Source organism: Canis lupus, chromosome 12 (assembly GCF_011100685.1).
Source record: "Canis lupus familiaris isolate Mischka breed German Shepherd chromosome 12, alternate assembly UU_Cfam_GSD_1.0, whole genome shotgun sequence".
Lineage (NCBI taxonomy): Eukaryota > Metazoa > Chordata > Mammalia > Carnivora > Canidae > Canis > Canis lupus.
The window spans coordinates 67,423,613-67,435,273 of NC_049233.1; the positions used below are offsets into that span (position 1 = coordinate 67,423,613).

The 11,661-nt window shown below is 45.1% G+C and overlaps 1 protein-coding gene across 1 annotated transcript in view; it reads right to left on the reverse strand.

The window, feature by feature from the left end:
* The window catches only part of DDO (D-aspartate oxidase), a 38,596-nt gene that overhangs the window by 3,822 nt on the left and 23,113 nt on the right, over positions 1 to 11,661 (reverse strand). The window lies entirely within an intron of this gene.

Here is an 11,661-nt window from a genome sequence, read left to right on the forward strand (position 1 = left end):
GAAATAGCACTATATACTGGATGCTGATTCAGAAGATAGGACAGCCTTCTGGGAAGCTTGCCCCAGCTCTGCAAGGTATTGCCACCTACATAGCACTATAACTGAGTCTTCAAAAGGCCATTTCTCTGCTGCTTCGGGATGAGTGGGAAACATGATAAGAACAGTGAGTTCCATAAGCATGGGCCCATTGCCATACTTCTTTTGCTAGGAAGTGAGTTCCTTGATCAGAAGCAATGCTGTGTAGAATAATATGACGGTGGATAAAGCATTCTGTAAGTCCACAGATGGTAGTTTTGGCAGAAGCATTGTGTGTGGTGAAGGCAAATCCATATCCAGAGTAAGTGTCTATTTCAGTAAGAACAAAACATGCCCCTTTCATGCTGGAAGTGGTCCAGCGTACTCAACCTGTCACCAGGTGGCAGGTGTCCTATCAGGGACTTAGTATTGGTCTCCACTGCTGGCAGATTGACCTTGGCAGCAGTAGCCATAGTCAGGTTGCCTTTGGTGATCGGAAGACCATGTTGTTGAGCCCGTGCATAACCTCTATCTCTGCCACCATGGCCACTCTGTTCATGAGCCCATTTGGAAATGACAGTGGTGGCTGGAGAAAGAAGCGTGTTGGTATCCACAAAACAGGTCATCCTATCAACTCAACTATTAAAATCGTCCTCTGCTGAGGTCACTCTTTGGTAAGCGATGCACATGGGACACAAATATCTTCACATTCAGAGAGGTCTACCCACATACCTCTTCCCCAAATGTCTTTGCCACTAATTTTCCAATCACGTTCCAATGTCCCAGCTACTCAACCAGACCATTAGCTATAGCCCATGTATCAGAAGATAATCACACAACTGGCCATTTCTCCTCCCAAGCAAAGCGAACAACTCGGTAAAGTTCTACCCACTGGGAGGATTTCTCTTCACCGCTGTTCTTCAGGAATGTACCAGGAAGGGGCTGTAGCTGTTTACTTTCAAGTAGTGCCTGCATACCATGCAGAACCATCTGTAAACTGGGCCCGAAACGTCTCCTCTACTGATCATAAGCACCTCCCCATGAGTCCATAGGTGCAGGCTGGGAAAGAGAAGGCAGTGTAGCAGGAGTGGGGACTATAGGCATTTGGGCCACTTCTTCATGTAACCTAATTATGTCTTCAGGATCTGCTTACATCCAGTTGCATACATTGCACTTACGTTTGATGATGGAGTACTGCTGTGTAAGCTCAACTTTATAGTTGGGGGTCAGATAACACCCAGCTCATGTTGGGCAGCTCAGGTCTCATGGTAACTTGGTAGTCCATGATTAAGTCTTCAGTCCCTAGTAAGGCTTAGTAGCAAGCCAAGAGCTATTTCTCAAAAGCAGAGCAGTTATCTTCAGAGGATGGGAGGGATTTGCTCCAGAATCCTAAGAACCTCTGCTGGTGTTTACCTATAAGAGCCTGTCAAAGTTTCCAAAGAGCATCCCTATGCCACAGACACTTCAAGCACGGACGTATCTACTGGATCGTATGGCTTGAGTGGCAAGGGCAGTTTAACGCAGCAACCTGGACCTGTCGCAGTGCCTTCTCTTGTTTTTAGACCCACTCAAAACTAGTAGCTTTTCAGGTCGCTCAGTAAATGGGCCAGAGAAATACACCCAAATGAGAAATATGTTGCCTCCAAATTCCGAAGAGGCCCACTAGATGTTGGGCCTCCTTTTTGGTTTTAAGAGGGGCCAGATGCAATCATTTTCATTCACCTAAAAGGGATATCGTGACATGCAACTACTAGACACCAGAAATTTCACTAAGGTAGAGGTCCCCTGAATTCTTGTCAGGTGTATACCACCCACCCTCTGACACAAAAATGTCTTAACAATAAATCTAAGGAAGTTGCTACTTCTTGATCACCAGGTCCCGTCGGCATGATGTCATCAATATGATGGACCAGCATGATGTCTGGTGGAAGGGAAAGGCAATCAAGGTCCCTGCAAACTGAATTATGTCATAGGGCTGGAGAGTTGATATACCTTTGAGGTAGGAGAGTGAAGGTGCATTGCTGGCCTTGCCAGCTGCAAGTAACTGTTTCTAATAAACCTTATTGACAGAGACAGAGAGAAAAGCATTTGCCAGCTCAACAGTCACATAACTATTGACTACTAACAGGGGACCTACTTCTTTGCTAAAACAATGAAACCATATGTGGTACAGCAGCTGCAATAGAGCCACCACCTGAATAAGCTTACAGTAGCCCACGTCATTCTCCAAGATCCATCTGTCTGCTGTACAGGACACACAGATGAGTTAAATTATGAGGAGATGGTAGGAATCACCATCTTTGCAACTTTCAAGTCCTTGATGGTGGCACTTATCTCTGAAATCCCTCCAAAAATGTAATACTGCCTTTGGTTTACTATTTTCCCAGGTAGAGGCAGTTCTAGTGGCTTCCACTTGACCCTTTCCACCATAATAGCCCTCCATAGGTCAGCAAACCAGCGTGGAACTCTGCCAGCTGCTGAGTCGATCTATTCCAATTAACACATTCCAGAACTGGAGAGATAATCATGCGATGGGTTTGGGGATCTACTGGGCCCACTGTGAGACAGACCTGAGCTAATACTCCCTTGATCACCTGACCTCCAAAAGCCCCTACTCTGACTACCGGCTCATATGATTGTGGAGCTTGAAAAGTCCCACAGTCTGCACTGTGCCAGGTAAAGACCCGAAAGCCAGTGGAGTGGATTGAAGACCTAGGAGCCAGTGGTGTAGATTCCAGCCGCAGTCTGAAGGCCTGAGAACCAGGAGCACCAAGGGTAGGAGAAGACTGATGTCCCAGCTCCAGTAGTCAGGCAAAGAGAGAGAAAGAGACAGATGGAGGGCAAGTCTTCCCTTCATGTACCTTTTTGTTCCTCTCAGGCCCTCTGTGGATTGGATGATATCCACCCACTGGGGAGGGCAATCTACTTCATTGAGACTACTGATTCACACGATAATCTCTTCCAGGAACACTGTCACAGACATACACAGATACGATGGGCATCCCATGATGGTGACTATTAAATTAACTGTCACAAGTGGTTACCTTTGGAGAGATGTAAAGTGGGAGGAGCATGAGAGAACCTTCTGAGGTATTGTAAATATTCTATATCTTCATCTGAGTGATAATTAAGTATATGTGTATTTTGTAAACTATACAACTATCTTTTATATGCCTTCCTATATATAAATTATACCTCAGAAAGGAAGAAAGGAAGGGAGGTGGGAGGGATGAGGGAGGGAAGAAGGAAGGAAGGAAGGAAGGAAGGAAGGAAGGAAGGAAGGAAGGAAGGAAGGAAGGAAGGAAGGAAGGAAGGAAAGAGGAGAAGAAGGAAGAAAAGAGGAGAAGAAGGAAGGAAGGAAGGGAGGGACAGTGAAAGTGTATGGGCTTCAGAACCAGGTAAAACCAGATCAAATTCTGACCATTTGCTAACTGTGTGAACTTGGACATGTTATTTAAATTTTGAACTTTAATCCTTCCAGGTATAAAATGGGAAGTGTAATATCTCTAACTTGTAAAATGTTAGAGTTAGTACATGTAAAAAGCACCTAGTCTATAGTAGGTGCTTAATCAATGTTAGTTTCTTTCTCTCCCCTCAAGTATCTCCTTTTCTTTTTAAGTCATTTCTACCATAGTCATCAACTACCATAGTTTTAAATATGCTGGTAACTCCCAAGTTTGCACTTCCATTCTGGGCCTGTCCCTAAACTCCAGGCTCATACATCCAACTGCATCCTCGACATCTCCCCTTGGGTGTCTAATAATTGAACACGCCCAACACTTCTGATTTTTTATACTTCCCACCCTCCAACTAAACCTTCCCCATCAGTGTTCTCCCTCTCAGAGCATAGCAGCTCTGTTCATCCAGATGCTCAGACCACAAACCTTGGAGTTAGCTTTACCTCCTCTTTGATTTTCACATCCTCCAAGATCCATTAGCCAATCCCATTTATATATATATATGCAGAATCCAGCCACTTCTTACTCCTTCCACCACCCTCGTCCAAGCTACCCTCCTCTTTCCCCAGATCATTGCAATGCCTCTCTCAGTACTGTCTCCCTTTTTGCTTTCTTGGCTTTCCATTCAGTTTCTTCTCCACACAGCAACCAGAGTAAAATCAGATCATGGTATTCCCTTATTCTCAACCCTCTGATAGTTTCCCATGGCACTTAGTACAAAATCTGAAATCCTCATCCTGGCCCCCAGTCCTAAACAATCTGACCTGACCTCTGACCTAATGTATTCCCACTCTCCTTCTTGCTCATTGCACCCAGACACACTGGCCTCCTTGCAGTACCTTATACAGGCCAAGCACACTCCACTTCTCCCACGCTCCACTCAGGACCTTTTCACCTGTTCTTCCCTCTGTCTAGAATATTCTTCTCCCAGATATTCACGTGGATTGTAATTCCCTCACTTTCCTTAGGCTTCCAGTCAAGAGCCACCTGCTCAGAAAGGCCTAACCACACCACTCTGTATAAAACAGTAGCCTTTAATCCTCCCTGTTTAAAATTTTTTTAAAAAATAAAAATTGAAAAAATAAATATAATAAAAATTTTTCTGTGTAGCATTTAATACCTCTGTACATTAGGGTATGTATGTGTGTTCTCTGTCTCCCATGATTGAATGAATATAAGTTCCCAGGTGATTGTGATGCACAGCCAGTATTGGAAATCTAGATCAGTGTGTCTTAATCCTGGTTACACATTAAAATCACCGAGATGAGGGTGGGGGATACTTTTTAAAATTTTGATGCCTGCTATCCCCACCCAAGAGCTGATAATTCTGTTGGTCTGTGGGTAGGCATAGGTTATCAAATTCTTGTTTTGTTTTGTTTTTTCCCATGCACAGTCAGGGTTGAAGACCTCTGGTCCAGACGGTCAAATAGAATTTTGTTCAGGAAAGCTAACTCACATTTGAGTGGGTGCAAAAGTAAGGCAAACCATGGGAGAAGACCAGACACACTAAGGGTGCCATCAGCGGGCAAGGCAGACAACGGGATTTGGGGGTCAAGGTGGGATGGTCCAAGCTGAGACAAGGTATTGAGCTTGCCCAGAAGGCTTTCTGCCAATACAGTTTCCTGACTCTAGGCCCATTTTTTAAAAATTTTTCTCTCATTCCTCTCTTAGTAGGAAAAAAATCCCGGGCACAACAGGCTAGAGGCTGCAGAGATCACAAAAGCAGGGAAAGGACATAGCTTTCACCCATTCCCTTACCAGAGGACAGTCTTACGTTCCTTCCTGGGCCCAGCCTAGTAGAATAATGCCAGTGGGATGTGCAGGCCTGGATGAGAGCACTGACGTAAAGACTCTGCTTCTAAGAAAATTTCCTTTGTCCTATGCCTTCTGGCTGCTTAAATCATCCAGTTGCCTCAGAATCCAGGCCATGACTGTGTTCTCTGTGGTACATAAGCTGCGAGATATTAGCAGTAGATATACTTTCACAGTTTTTAAGGAAAATCAATTAGAAAGCCAACAAAAGAGCTTGTTGAATGAGGCTTAGTAGTATTTTTTTTTTTCAAATTTAAGCTGAGATAATCTGTCTACTAATGCCACATTGATAGTTTGCTCACCCAGTGATTCAACAAATGTTTATCTAGTACCAGGCTTCGTGTTTGGAGTTGAATAGAAAATGTTAAATGAATCAGAAATATTTCTGCCCACATGAAGGTTATAGTTTAGGGCAGGGCAAGCTCTAGCCCTGATGCCAAATCTGACCCTTTGCCTATTTTTGTAAATAAAGTTTTATTGGAACACAGCCATGACCATTGTTTACAAAATATCTCACTGCTCTCGCACTATAGTGGCACAGTTGAGTGGTTGCAACAGAGACTGAATGGTCTGCAAAACCTAAAATCTTTACTACTGGGCCCTTTACAGAAGCAGTTTGCCAACCCTTGGTCTAGTGAATAGTTGGAATCTGTTTTCCCATCTCAAGGATCCACTTGTTTTTTTATAAGCTGACTGACAAGTGTGTTTTTGATTGAAAGGAGAGAATCTAATCTAATGGGCTCAAGGAGAAAGGAGGATTATGATAAAGTATTTCCCCCATGGAATCCGTGGACAGGAAATTAAATACAGGCATTACTCCTACAGCATGAGCTTTTGCCATACAAATTGGCCATAACTCGAGTCTAGTAATTAAAGAATATAATCTGCATTACTGAGAACACTATTGGTTACAACGAGAGCTTGACCAGGAACTAATAACATACTCAGCAGCTAGCGTATAAGAAAAACTGTTGCCTGAGCGACACAAGAGCTTTGTTTCGGTAGTTTTGACTTTGTTTACCCTAATAATAGGTGATAACAAAGGTAAAGGAGATAAGGATATACCAAATGTCCCTGATAGGTAATAAGCATGGACAAGATTTTTAAACAAAAGCTAAAAGCCACCAAATGCTAGACTTGTCCCGTGATGTTTAGATTTTAGTCTTAGGGCTATAAAAAGCATCCTTCTAATTGAAATTACTGTAGGAAAGATAACTTCTTTGGGGGAAATCTGAAACTCTCCAGTCTTCATCCATTCTCCCTCCTTAATACATGATTTTTCAAAAAGCAGTTTTTTTAAATGTGACGTTTCTGAGGAATGCAGAATTGACTGTCCCATCAGACCTCATGAGAAACTGGGACTGGGTCAGGACCCGAGATCATTCTCGATGTTTCCCTATAAGTTCATGGCCCCTTGGGCTTCCTTCCCTGCTCTTCTCTGCCTCCTCTCTTTGCCTGGCTCCCCCTGTGAAAACCTGAACAACATGAACTGTAGGCCCAAGCCTACATGTCTTCAGAGCCTGCCATCACCTGGAACCAGTTTTAGAATCCCTTGGTATAAAGTCTTGAGACTCTAACTGGCTTCGCCCAGTTTATAGTTGGATACTTCCAGCAACGTCTGCTAAAACCTTAACCTCCACAGGGTCACCAAGCCAAAAGACTACATTTCCAGCTTCCCTTGAAGCTCAGTGTAGGCCTGAGGCTAAATCCCAAGCTGTGAGACATAAGCCAAAGTGTTGCTTGAGTCTCCTGAGACGTTCCCTTGGGGTTGGACGTGATGACCTGTGGGCCAAGAGCGCAAGAGCCACACTCTTGAGGTAGAAGAGTATGAACCAGAAGAGCTCAGGTGACTGATGGAATCCCCGCAGCAGCGCTGGACTGCCCACATCCAAAGCTTCTTTTACGGGACGGAGAGATGCGTGCCCATCTTGTTTAAGCAACTGTTTGGGGGAGTTTCTCTCACTTGCAACTGAACCTAAACCTAACGGATGGTTTCCTCTGATCCAATAAGCTGTGACCAGAGAGGCAGGGCATGGGGGATACTGCTCCCCGAGAGTGAGCCCCCGGATCTGAGCAGATTTCCCAAGAAAATGGGTTTGGGCACAGCGGGCAAACCATTTGGAGTATTTGCAACACTGGCTGAGGTCCATTGCCAGACCACTCGGGTCAAGGCAGGGAAATACTAGGATACATACAAAATTTGAGGGTAGGGTAAAAATTTTTACATCAGGGTAAAAATTGCAATTCAAGGCTCTGAGTGGTGGCATCATGGGTAGCGTGGCTACAGGCCAGGTGGGCAGGTGCCCTGAGCAGATGGAAGTCAATTGTTCTGCTAATAATTGAAGAAACATTGGTTACATTCTTTCAGAGATCCGGTTAACTCATTCCCTTTGGCTACTTAGGGCTGTAATTTATAGGCAGCAAAGTCACTTAGGATAATAAAGCCCCCGGGCCTGGTAGCAAACTGCTGAGATTCTTCAAGAAGAAAGGGACCACTTAAACATCTCAATCGGCTTTTCCGGAGTGAATGATCCCCAGAGGAAACAGGTTTCAAATGTGTCTCCATCATTCACACTCTCAAGAAGAAAGATGAGAGGAACCAAGAAAAAATACTGAGAGTGCTACATTCATTTCAAAATCTGACAAGTTCGGAGAATCCTGGCACAGGTTTTTCCCCTACAGAACTGCAACTCTCAGAGGAGATCCCACCGTTATTTTCTTCCCTTTCTCTAAAAGCTCTTAGTGGATTGGGAAAAATTGGTTCAAATATCAATTGGCTTGAACGCGTCTTTTCAATAAAAAGAAGAATATGTCATTTTTGAAAATAGCCTTTCTTCTATACAACGGTGTCCTACTGGGCTGTGGTCTTTCTGCTTAGCTTCTTCCTGAGTGAATATAAGCCTAAAAGTATGAACATAACCTCTGCCTTCTGAAGAAGCCCCCAGCTGGCAAGGCCCTTTCCCTCCAAGCTGCCGTGTCCCTCTGGGTCAGAGGCACAGCGGGCCTGAGCTCAGCCACAAATGTCAGATGCCTGAAAGCAGAGATTTTAAGAAGGAAATTGGTTGTTCTCCATGTTCAGAAAAACATTTTAAAAGGTCTGTAATAGAAAACGGAGCGAGGAGGGGTGGGGTGGGGAGGGAGTGCTCCATTCTCTGGCCTTGGCACAGGTCACCAAGGAGGACAACAACCTACAGAAACAGGAAATCTTTGTGGAAATGAAGACCCTCAAAATGCGAAAAACAATGACGACTTATCCAGAGTTTGCTAGAGCCAGGGAGTCGGCCACCTTGACTCCAAGGCAGGGAGAAGAGTGGGGCAGCTGTAGAAGTAGGAAAAAAAAAAAAAGACAAGGCTTTAGGTATGCCCTAAGTGGAGGCTGAGTGAGCTAAGTAGAAGGGAGGCATCCGGGTGATTGGTTAGGGGTGCGTACGTGCTGTCTCTAGTTGGCCCTAAGTTGAAAATGGGCCCCAAATTAGGGAAGCTGTCAGCTATCAACCAAGTCCTGGCCATTTGGGGCCAATTGCTTCAGAAATGATTGGTTAGGGACGTCGGGGTGGCTCAGCAGTTATGCTCCTCCCTTCGGCCCAGGGTGTGATCCTGGATTGCCGGGGTGGAGTCCCACCTGGGGCTCCCTGCACGGAGGCTGCTGCTCTCTGAGCCTGTGTCTCTGCCTCTCTCTGTGTGTGTCTCTCATGAATAAATAAATAAAATCTTAAAAAAAAAAAAAAAAAAAAGATGGGTCAGCTTTCTGGATTGTTACTAGAGATGGCAATCTGGCTTCCTGCAAGTCCGACCCATAGCAGGCAGGCTCCCTGGGCTGGTTATTGTGGATAAGGGAGTTGGTTTCCTGAGCCCGCTGCCACAGGTTGGGGGTCAGAGTTCTATTTTTATATATAGCCTGGCCATCACCCATGTGTATATTCAGTGTCTCATCTTTCAGACAAAGGCAGCTGACTCTGGGCAGCTGACCTGCAGCCAGCAAGGTTATTCCCAGCATTTCTAGGGAGCCACTCTGGGAGGTGGCTAATTCCACAGGCCACCTTGCCCAGAAGCGCCAAAGGATGCACCACTCACGTGAGCACAACCCTCCTAGCTCCACGCCCTGAGATGACGGAGAAGGCAGGCACTGGTAGGGGTTACGGTGGCCCTGGAGTCCCAGGAGGAAAGGAGGGAAGAGTGCTCCAGAGTTCTCAGCTGCCGTTGTCGGCTCACACTCTGTGGGCAGGTTTGAGCAAATGCCAACGCGGGGGTCCCACACCACCCTCCAGAGATTCTAATTTAACATAGCAGGCTGGAAATCAGTATTTTTTTCAAAACTTCCCAGGTGATTCTAGTGTGCCGCCCAGGCTGGCAGCTAGCTGCTGACCAAAATGAATAAACCTCCACGAGACACGGGGAGCAAACATTTAGCAATTAGTGAAAATGAAATCAGGGCATGGAGCCATGACCATTTTCTCAAGAAGCCCTCAATCTTTGGGTCTTCCAGTTGAACTAGAAAAATAAAATGCAGACTGACATAGAGTAGCAAATAGAGCAGCACAGAGCGTGAGCCTGTGTATCTGGAATGGAAACACCGCAGGATCTAAACCTGGGCATAAGGAGCAAACGAGTGCACTTAACAGCGCCGTAAACACAACCGAACCAAACCTACCTTGAGCAGCAGTCTTGATCTTCATGATAACCATTAAACATTTTACGTCCTCTCTTTCAAATGCCATTTTACCATAACATTAGTTCTCACAGACTGTGATGAGCACACGCACGCGTGCGTGTTGTCAACCCGCTTGTGTGTTTCTCAAATACTTTGAAGAGAACAGTCACATTTGGGGCATATAAACTCCCAAACCTTAAAAGAATCGCACACTCACTCCACACAGCTGGGATCCATTTTTCATTTCTAGTCATTTCTCAATTTTCAAATTTACCAATTTATCTGAACCTGATACAATACCACCCCCTGGTGGAAACCTATGGGGAAGAAGCACACTTGATGGAGGATTTTAAATACTGCAAGGAAAGATGAAGATCATCTAGTACACTGGTTTTCTCTCTGTCTCTCTCATTCCCCTCTCTCTCCTTTCTCTCCCTCTCTCCTTCCTCTAGCAGAACGTTCTCTTTAAGAAAAATCATATGCAAAATTCAGTGAACAGCAAAATGGAGCTATGCTGGGGGCTTCCTCTTTCCCACCTTCTCATTGCCAACTTCACATCTCCCCTCCTCCCAACCCTGGGATGTCTGAAATAGAACTTATTATCACTAAACACAAGCCATCTCCTGCCAAAATTAAAATTAAAATTTACATATATTTCTCCAAAGCTTCCTTATCTTAGTGAGCAGCCCCTCCTTTACCATTCACTAAAGCCAAAACCCTCCTGAGTGTTCACAATACACACGAACAGATTAACTCTGAGCAGACCTGTGTTGAGAAACCAGGTTAGATTTATTTATTTCAGCAATTGCCAGACTCATTTTATCATGACACATTTCCCCCTCTTCCCAGTAGTTCCCCACCCCCCACCCCCCACCCGCAACAACTTGCAGAAAACCCTTTGGATATATTTCATTCGGAATGGTTGTTCCATCTTAATCAGCAAATTAGCTCTTTGGCTGCGCCTGGTACTTAATCTTCAAAAATGCTTAGGCAAAGTCAACCACACAACACAATCATTTGTGGTAATGGACAGTAGCACCCTTAGGGGCCTGACCCCAGGCAGCTATTGAGTCGATGCCATGTCCGCAGGTGACTTCATCCCCGTCCTCTAACCAGCTGAGGGGAGGAAGAGGTTGCCACTAGTACTAGCAGCAACCATGCTTTGTCTTGTCTTAACTGTGATAATCTCTTAAATTTGTCGTATGATCACCGTATGATCATTTTATTCAGGGGGCTTATAATGCCCCCTTGAGCACAACCCACAGGCATCACGGGCAGCTCTGCAGCTGGCAGTGACTCAAGCGTTTTCCATACCTTAGCTCTTCCCGTGGATTTATGAGCCCCAAGATGTCAACACCCCCACAGCCTCCAGCCCCTGTGTAAATTATTAGCGCAGATCTTTGAACACCAGACCTAAGAGAAATCTTATTCTGTAACAAGTATTTTATATATATATATATTATTCACATTTACTTATTTTATTTTAAGATTTTATTTGTTTATTCATGAGAGACACAGAGAGAGAGAGAGAGACAGAGGCAGAGACACAGGCAGAGGGAGAAGCAGGCTCCACGCAGGGAGCCCGACGTGGGACTCTAACCTGGGTCTCCAGGATCACGCTCTGGGCTGAAGGCGGCCCTAACCTGCTGAGCCCACCCCCACCCCCACCCCCAGTTGGGCGGCCCTGGAACAAGTATTCTTTTTTTTTTTTTTTAAGATTTATTT